Consider the following 12,500-nt stretch of genomic DNA (forward strand, 5'->3'; position numbering starts at 1 on the left):
GACCTAAGGGATGAAGAGTAGTGTTTTTCATAGATTAAGGACCCCAAGGCTCACAAAATGGTTAGAGAGTAGTGCCCCGTGTGAGGATCGAACTCACGACCTTCAGATTATGAGACTGACGCGCTACCTGCTGCGCTAACGAGGCCAATTAGTGAAAGTGATATGTGTGTCATAGCTGGCCACCATACTTGGAAGCTGATGGCGGTGGCACATCTTTTTTTCCCTTTGGTTTTCTCTATTTTTCTCAAAACAAGGCAGCTAGTTTTCCCATATGGTCTAGCGGTTAGGATTCCTGGTTTTCACCCAGGCGGCCCGGGTACGACTCCCGGTATGGGAAATGCAAGTCCTTTTAACGACCCGCACACTCCTAGTGCTGAAACCTCAAAGCTGTTTTTCCATTGTAACCTCCAATCATTCCCTTGTTGTCAAAGTACCAAGGGTCAAAGCCAGGGATGCAGACAAGACAGGTCAAGCCGGGTCAGGACAGGAAATGAAATACTATCAGGAACACAGGAACTCACAGGGCAAGCTGAAGTTCATCCAGCAACTAATGGCTCATGCACGCGCTTTGGCGTACGTATATGCGCACTGGCACATGAATTTTCACACATGAATAATATCAGGATCACAGGAACTCACAGGGGAAGCTGAAGATCATCCAGCAACTAATGGCTTATGCTGCTAGCTTTAAATAGGCCACTGGGCACCAGAAATTGTCACGCATTGTGTGCGCTTTGGCGTACGCACATGCGTACTAGCACATGAAGTTTCTCGGCCGTTCTCGCTCTTCTGCACATTTGCATTGGCAAATATCTATGTGCCAATCTTCTGCAAACCATTCTCTGACAGAGACATCATCTTTTTTTTCCACACCTTTGAAAAAGCCCTTTTGAATTCCTCGGTGCTTTGTTCTTTCTGTGTGATGAAACTAAGGGAAGCATGTCACATAGATGGAAAATGCCTCTGTTGTTCCAGGATGAGTAGACATTGTATCTTGCAAGGTCTGTTGGATGCAGAGCTAAAGATTTTAGCTGGGTGGAATATGGTGGAAGGCAAAAGAGCACTGAAAGCTTGATCTTCCGGTCAATGTTCCATCCATATGGTTTCCTACAAGACCTAAGGGATGAAGAGTAGTGTTTTTCATAGATTAAGGACCCCAAGGCTCACAAAATGGTTAGAGAGCAGTGCCCCGTGTGAGGATCGAACTCACGACCTTCAGATTATGAGACTGACGCGCTACCTGCTGCGCTAACGAGGCCAATTAGTAAAAGTGATATGTGTGTCATAGCTGGCCACCATACTTGGAAGCTGATGGCGGTGGCACATCTTTTTTTCCCTTTGGTTTTCTCTATTTTTCTCAAAACAAGGCAGCTAGTTTTCCCATATGGTCTAGCGGTTAGGATTCCTGGTTTTCACCCAGGCGGCCCGGGTTTGACTCCCGGTATGGGAAATACAAGTCCTTTTAACGACCCGCACACTCCTAGTGCTGAAACCTAAACCTGTTTTTCCATTGTAACCTCCAATCATTCCCTTGTTGTCAAAGTACCAAGGGTCAAAGCCAGGGATGCAGACAAGACAGGTCAAGCCGGGTCAGGACAGGAAATGAAATACTATCAGGAACACATGAACTCACAGGGCAAGCTGAAGTTCATCCAGCAACTAATGGCTCATGCACGCGCTTTGGCGTACGTATATGCGCACTGGCACATGAATTTTCACACATGAATAATATCAGGATCACAGGAACTCACAGGGGAAGCTGAAGATCATCCAGCAACTAATGGCTTATGCTGCTAGCTTTAAATAGGCCACTGGGCACCAGAAATTGTCACGCATTGTGTGCGCTTTGGCGTACGCACATGCGTACTAGCACATGAAGTTTCTCGGCCGTTCTCGCTCTTCTGCACATTTGCATTGGCAAATATCTATGTGCCAATCTTCTGCAAACCATTCTCTGACAGAGACATCATCTTTTTTTTCCACACCTTTGAAAAAGCCCTTTTGAATTCCTCGGTGCTTTTTTCTTTCTGTGTGATGAAACTAAGGGAAGCATGTCACATAGATGGAAAATGCCTCTGTTGTTCCAGGATGAGTAGACATTGTATCTTGCAAGGTCTGTTGGATGCAGAGCTAAAGATTTTAGCTGGGTGGAATATGGTGGAAGGCAAAAGAGCACTGAAAGCTTGATCTTCCGGTCAATTTTCCATCCATATGGTTTCCTACAAGACCTAAGGGATGAAGAGTAGTGTTTTTCATAGATTAAGGACCCCAAGGCTCACAAAATGTTTAGAGAGTAGTACCCCGTGTGAGGATCGAACTCACGACCTTCAGATTATGAGACTGACGCGCTACCTGCTGCGCTAACGAGGCCAATTAGTGAAAGTGATATGTGTGTCATAGCTGGCCACCATACTTGGAAGCTGATGGCGGTGGCACATCTTTTTTTCCCTTTGGTTTTCTCTATTTTTCTCAAAACAATGCAGCTAGTTTTCCCATATGGTCTAGCGGTTAGGATTCCTGGTTTTCACCCAGGCAGCCCGTGTTTGACTCCCAGTATGGGAAAAGCAAGTCCTTTTAACGACCCGCACACTCCTAGTGCTGAAACCTCAAAGCTGTTTTTCCATTGTAACCTCCAATCATTCCCTTGTTGTCAAAGTACCAAGGGTCAAAGCCAGGGATGCAGACAAGACAGGTCAAGCCGGGTCAGGACAGGAAATGAAATACTATCAGGAACACAGGAACTCACAGGGCAAGCTGAAGTTCATCCAGCAACTAATGGCTCATGCACGCGCTTTGGCGTACGTATATGCGCACTGGCACATGAATTTTCACACATGAATAATATCAGGATCACAGGAACTCACAGGGGAAGCTGAAGATCATCCAGCAACTAATGGCTTATGCCATTAAATAGGCCACTGGGCACCAGAAATTGTCACGCATTGTGTGCGCTTTGGCGTACGCACATGCGTACTAGCACATGAAGTTTCTCGGCCGTTCTCGCTCTTCTGCACATTTGCATTGGCAAATATCTATGTGCCAATCTTCTGCAAACCAATCTCTGACAGAGACATCATCTTTTTTTTCCACACCTTTGAAAAAGCCCTTTTGAATTCCTCGGTGCTTTGTTCTTTCTGTGTGATGAAACTAAGGGAAGCATGTCACATAGATGGAAAATGCCTCTGTTGTTCCAGGATGAGTAGACATTGTATCTTGCAAGGTCTGTTGGATGCAGAGCTAAAGATTTTAGCTGGGTGGAATATGGTGGAAGGCAAAAGAGCACTGAAAGCTTGATCTTCCGGTCAATTTTCCATCCATATGGTTTCCTACAAGACCTAAGGGATGAAGAGTAGTGTTTTTCATAGATTAAGGACCCCAAGGCTCACAAAATGTTTAGAGAGTAGTGCCCCGTGTGAGGATCGAACTCACGACCTTCAGATTATGAGACTGACACGCTACCTGCTGCGCTAACGAGGCCAATTAGTGAAAGTGATATGTGTGTCATAGCTGGCCACCATACTTGGAAGCTGATGGCGGTGGCACATCTTTTTTTCCCTTTGGTTTTCTCTATTTTTCTCAAAACAAGGCAGCTAGTTTTCCCATATGGTCTAGCGGTTAGGATTCCTGGTTTTTACCCAGGCAGCCCGTGTTTGACTCCCAGTATGGGAAAAGCAAGTCCTTTTAACGACCCGCACACTCCTAGTGCTGAAACCTCAAAGCTGTTTTTCCATTGTAACCTCCAATCATTCCCTTGTTGTCAAAGTACCAAGGGTCAAAGCCAGGGATGCAGACAAGACAGGTCAAGCCGGGTCAGGACAGGAAATGAAATACTATCAGGAACACAGGAACTCACAGGGCAAGCTGAAGTTCATCCAGCAACTAATGGCTCATGCACGCGCTTTGGCGTACGTATATGCGCACTGGCACATGAATTTTCACACATGAATAATATCAGGATCACAGGAACTCACAGGGGAAGCTGAAGATCATCCAGCAACTAATGGCTTATGCTGCTAGCTTTAAATAGGCCACTGGGCACCAGAAATTGTCACGCATTGTGTACGCTTTGGCGTACGCACATGCGTACTAGCACATGAAGTTTCTCGGCCGTTCTCGCTCTTCTGCACATTTGCATTGGCAAATATCTATGTGCCAATCTTCTGCAAACCAATCTCTGACAGAGACATCATCTTTTTTTTCCACACCTTTGAAAAAGCCCTTTTGAATTCCTCGGTGCTTTGTTCTTTCTGTGTGATGAAACTAAGGGAAGCATGTCACATAGATGGAAAATGCCTCTGTTGTTCCAGGATGAGTAGACATTGTATCTTGCAAGGTCTGTTGGATGCAGAGCTAAAGATTTTAGCTGGGTGGAATATGGTGGAAGGCAAAAGAGCACTGAAAGCTTGATCTTCCGGTCAATGTTCCATCCATATGGTTTCCTACAAGACCTAAGGGATGAAGAGTAGTGTTTTTCATAGTTTAAGGACCCCAAGGCTCACAAAATGGTTAGAGAGTAGTGCCCCGTGTGAGGATCGAACTCACGACCTTCAGATTATGAGACTGACGCGCTACCTGCTGCGCTAACGAGGCCAATTAGTGAAAGTGATATGTGTGTCATAGCTGGCCACCATACTTGGAAGCTGATGGCGGTGGCACATCTTTTTTTCCCTTTGGTTTTCTCTATTTTTCTCAAAACAAGGCAGCTAGTTTTCCCATATGGTCTAGCGGTTAGGATTCCTGGTTTTCACCCAGGCGGCCCGGGTTCGACTCCCGGTATGGGAAATGCTAGCTCTTTTAACGACCCGCACACTCCTAGTGCTGAAACCTCAAAGCTGTTTTTCCATTGTAACCTCCAATCATTCCCTTGTTGTCAAAGTACCAAGGGTCAAAGCCAGGGATGCAGACAAGACAGGTCAAGCCGGGTCAGGACAGGAAATGAAATACTATCAGGAACACAGGAACTCACAGGGCAAGCTGAAGTTCATCCAGCAACTAATGGCTCATGCACGCGCTTTGGCGTACGTATATGCGCACTGGCACATGAATTTTCACACATGAATAATATCAGGATCACAGGAACTCACAGGGGAAGCTGAAGATCATCCAGCAACTAATGGCTTATGCTGCTAGCTTTAAATAGGCCACTGGGCACCAGAAATTGTCACGCATTGTGTGCGCTTTGGCGTACGCACATGCGTACTAGCACATGAAGTTTCTCGGCCGTTCTCGCTCTTCTGCACATTTGCATTGGCAAATATCTATGTGCCAATCTTCTGCAAACCATTCTCTGACAGAGACATCATCTTTTTTTTCCACACCTTTGAAAAAGCCCTTTTGAATTCCTCGGTGCTTTGTTCTTTCTGTGTGATGAAACTAAGGGAAGCATGTCACATAGATGGAAAATGCCTCTGTTGTTCCAGGATGAGTAGACATTGTATCTTGCAAGGTCTGTTGGATGCAGAGCTAAAGATTTTAGCTGGGTGGAATATGGTGGAAGGCAAAAGAGCACTGAAAGCTTGATCTTCCGGTCAATTTTCCATCCATATGGTTTCCTACAAGACCTAAGGGATGAAGAGTAGTGTTTTTCATAGATTAAGGACCCCAAGGCTCACAAAATGTTTAGAGAGTAGTACCCCGTGTGAGGATCGAACTCACGACCTTCAGATTATGAGACTGACGCGCTACCTGCTGCGCTAACGAGGCCAATTGGTGAAAGTGATATGTGTGTCATAGCTGGCCACCATACTTGGAAGCTGATGGCGGTGGCACATCTTTTTTTCCCTTTGGTTTTCTCTATTTTTCTCAAAACAAGGCAGCTAGTTTTCCCATATGGTCTAGCGGTTAGGATTCCTGGTTTTCACCCAGGCAGCCCGGGTTTGACTCCCAGTATGGGAAAAGCAAGTCCTTTTAACGACCCGCACACTCCTAGTGCTGAAACCTCAAAGCTGTTTTTCCATTGTAACCTCCAATCATTCCCTTGTTGTCAAAGTACCAAGGGTCAAAGCCAGGGATGCAGACAAGACAGGTCAAGCCGGGTCAGGACAGGAAATGAAATACTATCAGGAACACAGGAACTCACAGGGCAAGCTGAAGTTCATCCAGCAACTAATGGCTCATGCAAGCGCTTTGGCGTACGTATATGCGCACTGGCACATGAATTTTCACACATGAATAATATCAGGATCACAGGAACTCACAGGGGAAGCTGAAGATCATCCAGCAACTAATGGCTTATGCTGCTAGCTTTAAATAGGCCACTGGGCACCAGAAATTGTCACGCATTGTGTGCGCTTTGGCGTACACACATGCGTACTAACACATGAAGTTTCTCGGCCGTTCTCGCTCTTCTGCACATTTGCATTGGCAAATATCTATGTGCCAATCTTCTGCAAACCATTCTCTGACAGAGACATCATCTTTTTTTTCCACACCTTTGAAAAAGCCCTTTTGAATTCCTCGGTGCTTTGTTCTTTCTGTGTGATGAAACTAAGGGAAGCATGTCACATAGATGGAAAATGCCTCTGTTGTTCCAGGATGAGTAGACATTGTATCTTGCAAGGTCTGTTGGATGCAGAGCTAAAGATTTTAGCTGGGTGGAATATGGTGGAAGGCAAAAGAGCACTGAAAGCTTGATCTTCCGGTCAATGTTCCATCCATATGGTTTCCTACAAGACCTAAGGGATGAAGAGTAGTGTTTTTCATAGATTAAGGACCCCAAGGCTCACAAAATGGTTAGAGAGTAGTGCCCCGTGTGAGGTTCGAACTCACGACCTTCAGATTATGAGACTGACGCGCTACCTGCTGCGCTAACGAGGCCAATTAGTAAAAGTGATATGTGTGTCATAGCTGGCCACCATACTTGGAAGCTGATGGCGGTGGCACATCTTTTTTTCCCTTTGGTTTTCTCTATTTTTCTCAAAACAAGGCAGCTAGTTTTCCCATATGGTCTAGCGGTTAGGATTCCTGGTTTTCACCCAGGCGGCCCGGGTTTGACTCCCGGTATGGGAAATGCAAGTCCTTTTAACGACCCGCACACTCCTAGTGCTGAAACCTCAAAGCTGTTTTTCCATTGTAACCTCCAATCATTCCCTTGTTGTCAAAGTACCAAGGGTCAAAGCCAGGGATGCAGACAAGACAGGTCAAGCCGGGTCAGGACAGGAAATGAAATACTATCAGGAACACATGAACTCACAGGGCAAGCTGAAGTTCATCCAGCAACTAATGGCTCATGCACGCGCTTTGGCGTACGTATATGCGCACTGGCACATGAATTTTCACACATGAATAATATCAGGATCACAGGAACTCACAGGGGAAGCTGAAGTTCATCCAGCAACTAATGGCTTATGCTGCTAGCTTTAAATAGGCCACTGGGCACCAGAAATTGTCACGCATTGTGTGCGCTTTGGCGTACGCACATGCGTACTAGCACATGAAGTTTCTCGGCCGTTCTCGCTCTTCTGCACATTTGCATTGGCAAATATCTATGTGCCAATCTTCTGCAAACCATTCTCTGACAGAGACATCATCTTTTTTTTCCACACCTTTGAAAAAGCCCTTTTGAATTCCTCGGTGCTTTGTTCTTTCTGTGTGATGAAACTAAGGGAAGCATGTCACATAGATGGAAAATGCCTCTGTTGTTCCAGGATGAGTAGACATTGTATCTTGCAAGGTCTGTTGGATGCAGAGCTAAAGATTTTAGCTGGGTGGAATATGGTGGAAGGCAAAAGAGCACTGAAAGCTTGATCTTCCGGTCAATTTTCCATCCATATGGTTTCCTACAAGACCTAAGGGATGAAGAGTAGTGTTTTTCATAGATTAAGGACCCCAAGGCTCACAAAATGTTTAGAGAGTAGTGCCCCGTGTGAGGATCGAACTCACGACCTTCAGATTATGAGACTGACACGCTACCTGCTGCGCTAACGAGGCCAATTAGTGAAAGTGATATGTGTGTCATAGCTGGCCACCATACTTGGAAGCTGATGGCGGTGGCACATCTTTTTTTCCCTTTGGTTTTCTCTATTTTTCTCAAAGCAAGGCAGCTAGTTTTCCCATATGGTCTAGCGGTTAGGATTCCTGGTTTTCACCCAGGCGGCCCGGGTTCGACTCCCGGTATGGGAAATGCAAGTCCTTTTAACGACCCGCACACTCCTAGTGCTGAAACCTCAAAGCTGTTTTTCCATTGTAACCTCCAATCATTCCCTTGTTGTCAAAGTACCAAGGGTCAAAGCCAGGGATGCAGACAAGACAGGTCAAGCCGGGTCAGGACAGGAAATGAAATACTATCAGGAACACAGGAACTCACAGGGCAAGCTGAAGTTCATCCAGCAACTAATGGCTCATGCACGCGCTTTGGCGTACGTATATGCGCACTGGCACATGAATTTTCACACATGAATAATATCAGGATCACAGGAACTCACAGGGGAAGCTGAAGATCATCCAGCAACTAATGGCTTATGCTGCTAGCTTTAAATAGGCCACTGGGCACCAGAAATTGTCACGCATTGTGTGCGCTTTGGCGTACGCACATGCGTACTAGCACATGAAGTTTCTCGGCCGTTCTCGCTCTTCTGCACATTTGCATTGGCAAATATCTATGTGCCAATCTTCTGCAAACCATTCTCTGACAGAGACATCATCTTTTTTTTCCACACCTTTGAAAAAGCCCTTTTGAATTCCTCTGTGCTTTGTTCTTTCTGTGTGATGAAACTAAAGGAAGCATGTCACATAGATGGAAAATGCCTCTGTTGTTCCAGGATGAGTAGACATTGTATCTTGCAAGGTCTGTTGGATGCAGAGCTAAAGATTTTAGCTGGGTGGAATATGGTGGAAGGCAAAAGAGCACTGAAAGCTTGATCTTCCGGTCAATTTTCCATCCATATGGTTTCCTACAAGACCTAAGGGATGAAGAGTAGTGTTTTTCATGGATTAAGGACCCCAAGGCTCACAAAATGTTTAGAGAGTAGTGCCCCGTGTGAGGATCAAACTCACGACCTACAGATTATGAGACTGACGCACTACCTGCTGCACTAACGAGGCCAATTAGTGAAAGTGATATGTGTGTCATAGCTGGCCACCATACTTGGAAGCTGATGGCGGTGGCACATCTTTTTTTCCCTTTGGTTTTCTCTATTTTTCTCAAAACAAGGCAGCTAGTTTTCCCATATGGTCTAGCGGTTAGGATTCCTGGTTTTCACCCAGGCGGCCCGGGTTCGACTCCCGGTATGGGAAATGCTAGCTCTTTTAACGACCCGCACACTCCTAGTGCTGAAACCTCAAAGCTGTTTTTCCATTGTAACCTCCAATCATTCCCTTGTTGTCAAAGTACCAAGGGTCAAAGCCAGGGATGCAGACAAGACAGGTCAAGCCGGGTCAGGACAGGAAATGAAATACTATCAGGAACACAGGAACTCACAGGGCAAGCTGAAGTTCATCCAGCAACTAATGGCTCATGCACGCGCTTTGGCGTACGTATATGCGCACTGGCACATGAATTTTCACACATGAATAATATCAGGATCACAGGAACTCACAGGGGAAGCTGAAGATCATCCAGCAACTAATGGCTTATGCTGCTAGCTGTAAATAGGCCACTGGGCACCAGAAATTGTCACGCATTGTGTGTGCTTTGGCGTACGCACATGCGTACTAGCACATGAAGTTTCTCGGCCGTTCTCGCTCTTCTGCACATTTGCATTGGCAAATATCTATGTGCCAATCTTCTGCAAACCATTCTCTGACAGAGACATCATCTTTTTTTTCCACACCTTTGAAAAAGCCCTTTTGAATTCCTCTGTGCTTTGTTCTTTCTGTGTGATGAAACTAAGGGAAGCATGTCACATAGATGGAAAATGCCTCTGTTGTTCCAGGATGAGTAGACATTGTATCTTGCAAGGTCTGTTGGATGCAGAGCTAAAGATTTTAGCTGGGTGGAATATGGTGGAAGGCAAAAGAGCACTGAAAGCTTGATCTTCCGGTCAATGTTCCATCCATATGGTTTCCTACAAGACCTAAGGGATGAAGAGTAGTGTTTTTCATAGATTAAGGACCCCAAGGCTCACAAAATGGTTAGAGAGTAGTGCCCCGTGTGAGGATCGAACTCATGACCTTCAGATTATGAGACTGACGCGCTACCTGCTGCGCTAACGAGGCCAATTAGTGAAAGTTATATGTGTGTCATAGCTGGCCACCATACTTGGAAGCTGATGGCGGTGGCACATCTTTTTTTCCCTTTGGTTTTCTCTATTTTTCTCAAAAAAAAGCAGCTAGTTTTCCCATATGGTCTAGCGGTTAGGATTCCTGGTTTTCACCCAGGCGGCCCGGGTTCGACTCCCGGTATGGGAAATGCAAGTCCTTTTAACGACCCGCACACTCCTAGTGCTGAAACCTCAAAGCTGTTTTTCCATTGTAACCTCCAATCATTCCCTTGTTGTCAAAGTACCAAGGGTCAAAGCCAGGGATGCAGACAAGACAGGTCAAGCCGGGTCAGGACAGGAAATGAAATACTATCAGGAACACAGGAACTCACAGGGCAAGCTGAAGTTCATCCAGCAACTAATGGCTCATGCACGCGCTTTGGCGTACGTATATGCGCACTGGCACATGAATTTTCACACATGAATAATATCAGGATCACAGGAACTCACAGGGGAAGCTGAAGATCATCCAGCAACTAATGGCTTATGCTGCTAGCTTTAAATAGGCCACTGGGCACCAGAAATTGTCACGCATTGTGTGCGCTTTGGCGTACGCACATGCGTACTAGCACATGAAGTTTCTCGGCCGTTCTCGCTCTTCTGCACATTTGCATTGGCAAATATCTATGTGCCAATCTTCTGCAAACCATTCTCTGACAGAGACATCATCTTTTTTTTCCACACCTTTGAAAAAGCCCTTTTGAATTCCTCTGTGCTTTGTTCTTTCTGTGTGATGAAACTAAGGGAAGCATGTCACATAGATGGAAAATGCCTCTGTTGTTCCAGGATGAGTAGACATTGTATCTTGCAAGGTCTGTTGGATGCAGAGCTAAAGATTTTAGCTGGGTGGAATATGGTGGAAGGCAAAAGAGCACTGAAAGCTTGATCTTCCGGTCAATTTTCCATCCATATGGTTTCCTACAAGACCTAAGGGATGAAGAGTAGTGTTTTTCATAGATTAAGGACCCCAAGGCTCACAAAATGGTTAGAAAGTAGTGCCCCGTGTGAGGATCGAACTCACGACTTTCAGATTATGAGATTGACGCGCTACCTGCTGCGCTAACGAGGCCAATTAGTGAAAGTGATATGTGTGTCATAGCTGGCCACCATACTTGGAAGCTGATGGCGGTGGCACATCTTTTTTTCCCTTTGGTTTTCTCTATTTTTCTCAAAACAAGGCAGCTAGTTTTCCCATATGGTCTAGCGGTTAGGATTCCTGGTTTTCACCCAGGCGGCCCGGGTTCGACTCCCGGTATGGGAAATGCAAGTCCTTTTAACGACCCGCACACTCCTAGTGCTGAAACCTCAAAGCTGTTTTTCCATTGTAACCTCCAATCATTCCCTTGTTGTCAAAGTACCAAGGGTCAAAGCCAGGGATGCAGACAAGACAGGTCAAGCCGGGTCAGGACAGGAAATGAAATACTATCAGGAACACAGGAACTCACAGGGCAAGCTGAAGTTCATCCAGCAACTAATGGCTCATGCACGCGCTTTGGCGTACGTATATGCGCACTGGCACATGAATTTTCACACATGAATAATATCAGGATCACAGGAACTCACAGGGGAAGCTGAAGATCATCCAGCAACTAATGGCTTATGCTGCTAGCTTTAAATAGGCCACTGGGCACCAGAAATTGTCACGCATTGTGTGCGCTTTGGCGTACGCACATGCGTACTAGCACATGAAGTTTCTCGGCCGTTCTCGCTCTTCTGCACATTTGCATTGGCAAATATCTATGTGCCAATCTTCTGCAAACCATTCTCTGACAGAGACATCATCTTTTTTTTCCACACCTTTGAAAAAGCCCTTTTGAATTCCTCTGTGCTTTGTTCTTTCTGTGTGATGAAACTAAAGGAAGCATGTCACATAGATGGAAAATGCCTCTGTTGTTCCAGGATGAGTAGACATTGTATCTTGCAAGGTCTGTTGGATGCAGAGCTAAAGATTTTAGCTGGGTGGAATATGGTGGAAGGCAAAAGAGCACTGAAAGCTTGATCTTCCGGTCAATTTTCCATCCATATGGTTTCCTACAAGACCTAAGGGATGAAGAGTAGTGTTTTTCATAGATTAAGGACCCCAAGGCTCACAAAATGTTTAGAGAGTAGTGCCCCGTGTGAGGATCAAACTCACGACCTACAGATTATGAGACTGACGCACTACCTGCTGCACTAACGAGGCCAATTAGTGAAAGTGATATGTGTGTCATAGCTGGCCACCATACTTGGAAGCTGATGGCGGTGGCACATCTTTTTTTCCCTTTGGTTTTCTCTATTTTTCTCAAAACAAGGCAGCTAGTT

At 45.6% G+C, this 12,500-nt stretch overlaps 9 non-coding genes across 9 annotated transcripts; 5 read left to right on the forward strand and 4 right to left on the reverse strand.

Moving 5' to 3' along the window:
- Positions 1-72: 72 nt before the first annotated feature.
- Positions 73-145, reverse strand: TRNAM-CAU (transfer RNA methionine (anticodon CAU)). Its single transcript has one exon. It is a non-coding gene; the product is annotated as a tRNA-Met (tRNA).
- A 1,040-nt stretch (positions 146-1,185) lies between these two features.
- On the reverse strand, positions 1,186-1,258 carry TRNAM-CAU (transfer RNA methionine (anticodon CAU)). Its single transcript has one exon. It is a non-coding gene; the product is annotated as a tRNA-Met (tRNA).
- A 3,259-nt stretch (positions 1,259-4,517) lies between these two features.
- Positions 4,518-4,590, reverse strand: TRNAM-CAU (transfer RNA methionine (anticodon CAU)). Its single transcript has one exon. It is a non-coding gene; the product is annotated as a tRNA-Met (tRNA).
- Positions 4,591-4,710: 120 nt separating this feature from the next.
- TRNAE-UUC (transfer RNA glutamic acid (anticodon UUC)) lies at positions 4,711-4,782 on the forward strand. Its single transcript has one exon. It is a non-coding gene; the product is annotated as a tRNA-Glu (tRNA).
- A 1,961-nt stretch (positions 4,783-6,743) lies between these two features.
- TRNAM-CAU (transfer RNA methionine (anticodon CAU)) lies at positions 6,744-6,816 on the reverse strand. Its single transcript has one exon. It is a non-coding gene; the product is annotated as a tRNA-Met (tRNA).
- Positions 6,817-8,049: 1,233 nt separating this feature from the next.
- Positions 8,050-8,121, forward strand: TRNAE-UUC (transfer RNA glutamic acid (anticodon UUC)). Its single transcript has one exon. It is a non-coding gene; the product is annotated as a tRNA-Glu (tRNA).
- A 1,041-nt stretch (positions 8,122-9,162) lies between these two features.
- On the forward strand, positions 9,163-9,234 carry TRNAE-UUC (transfer RNA glutamic acid (anticodon UUC)). The gene has a single exon. It is a non-coding gene; the product is annotated as a tRNA-Glu (tRNA).
- A 1,041-nt stretch (positions 9,235-10,275) lies between these two features.
- Positions 10,276-10,347, forward strand: TRNAE-UUC (transfer RNA glutamic acid (anticodon UUC)). The gene has a single exon. It is a non-coding gene; the product is annotated as a tRNA-Glu (tRNA).
- Positions 10,348-11,388: 1,041 nt separating this feature from the next.
- On the forward strand, positions 11,389-11,460 carry TRNAE-UUC (transfer RNA glutamic acid (anticodon UUC)). Its single transcript has one exon. It is a non-coding gene; the product is annotated as a tRNA-Glu (tRNA).
- The last annotated feature ends 1,040 nt before the right edge of the window (positions 11,461-12,500 follow it).

Source organism: Lithobates pipiens, unplaced genomic scaffold (genome assembly GCF_037356315.1).
Source record: "Lithobates pipiens isolate NorthernLeopardFrog02 unplaced genomic scaffold, aLitPip1_a1.2 Scaffold_8, whole genome shotgun sequence".
NCBI classification, from domain to species: domain Eukaryota; kingdom Metazoa; phylum Chordata; class Amphibia; order Anura; family Ranidae; genus Lithobates; species Lithobates pipiens.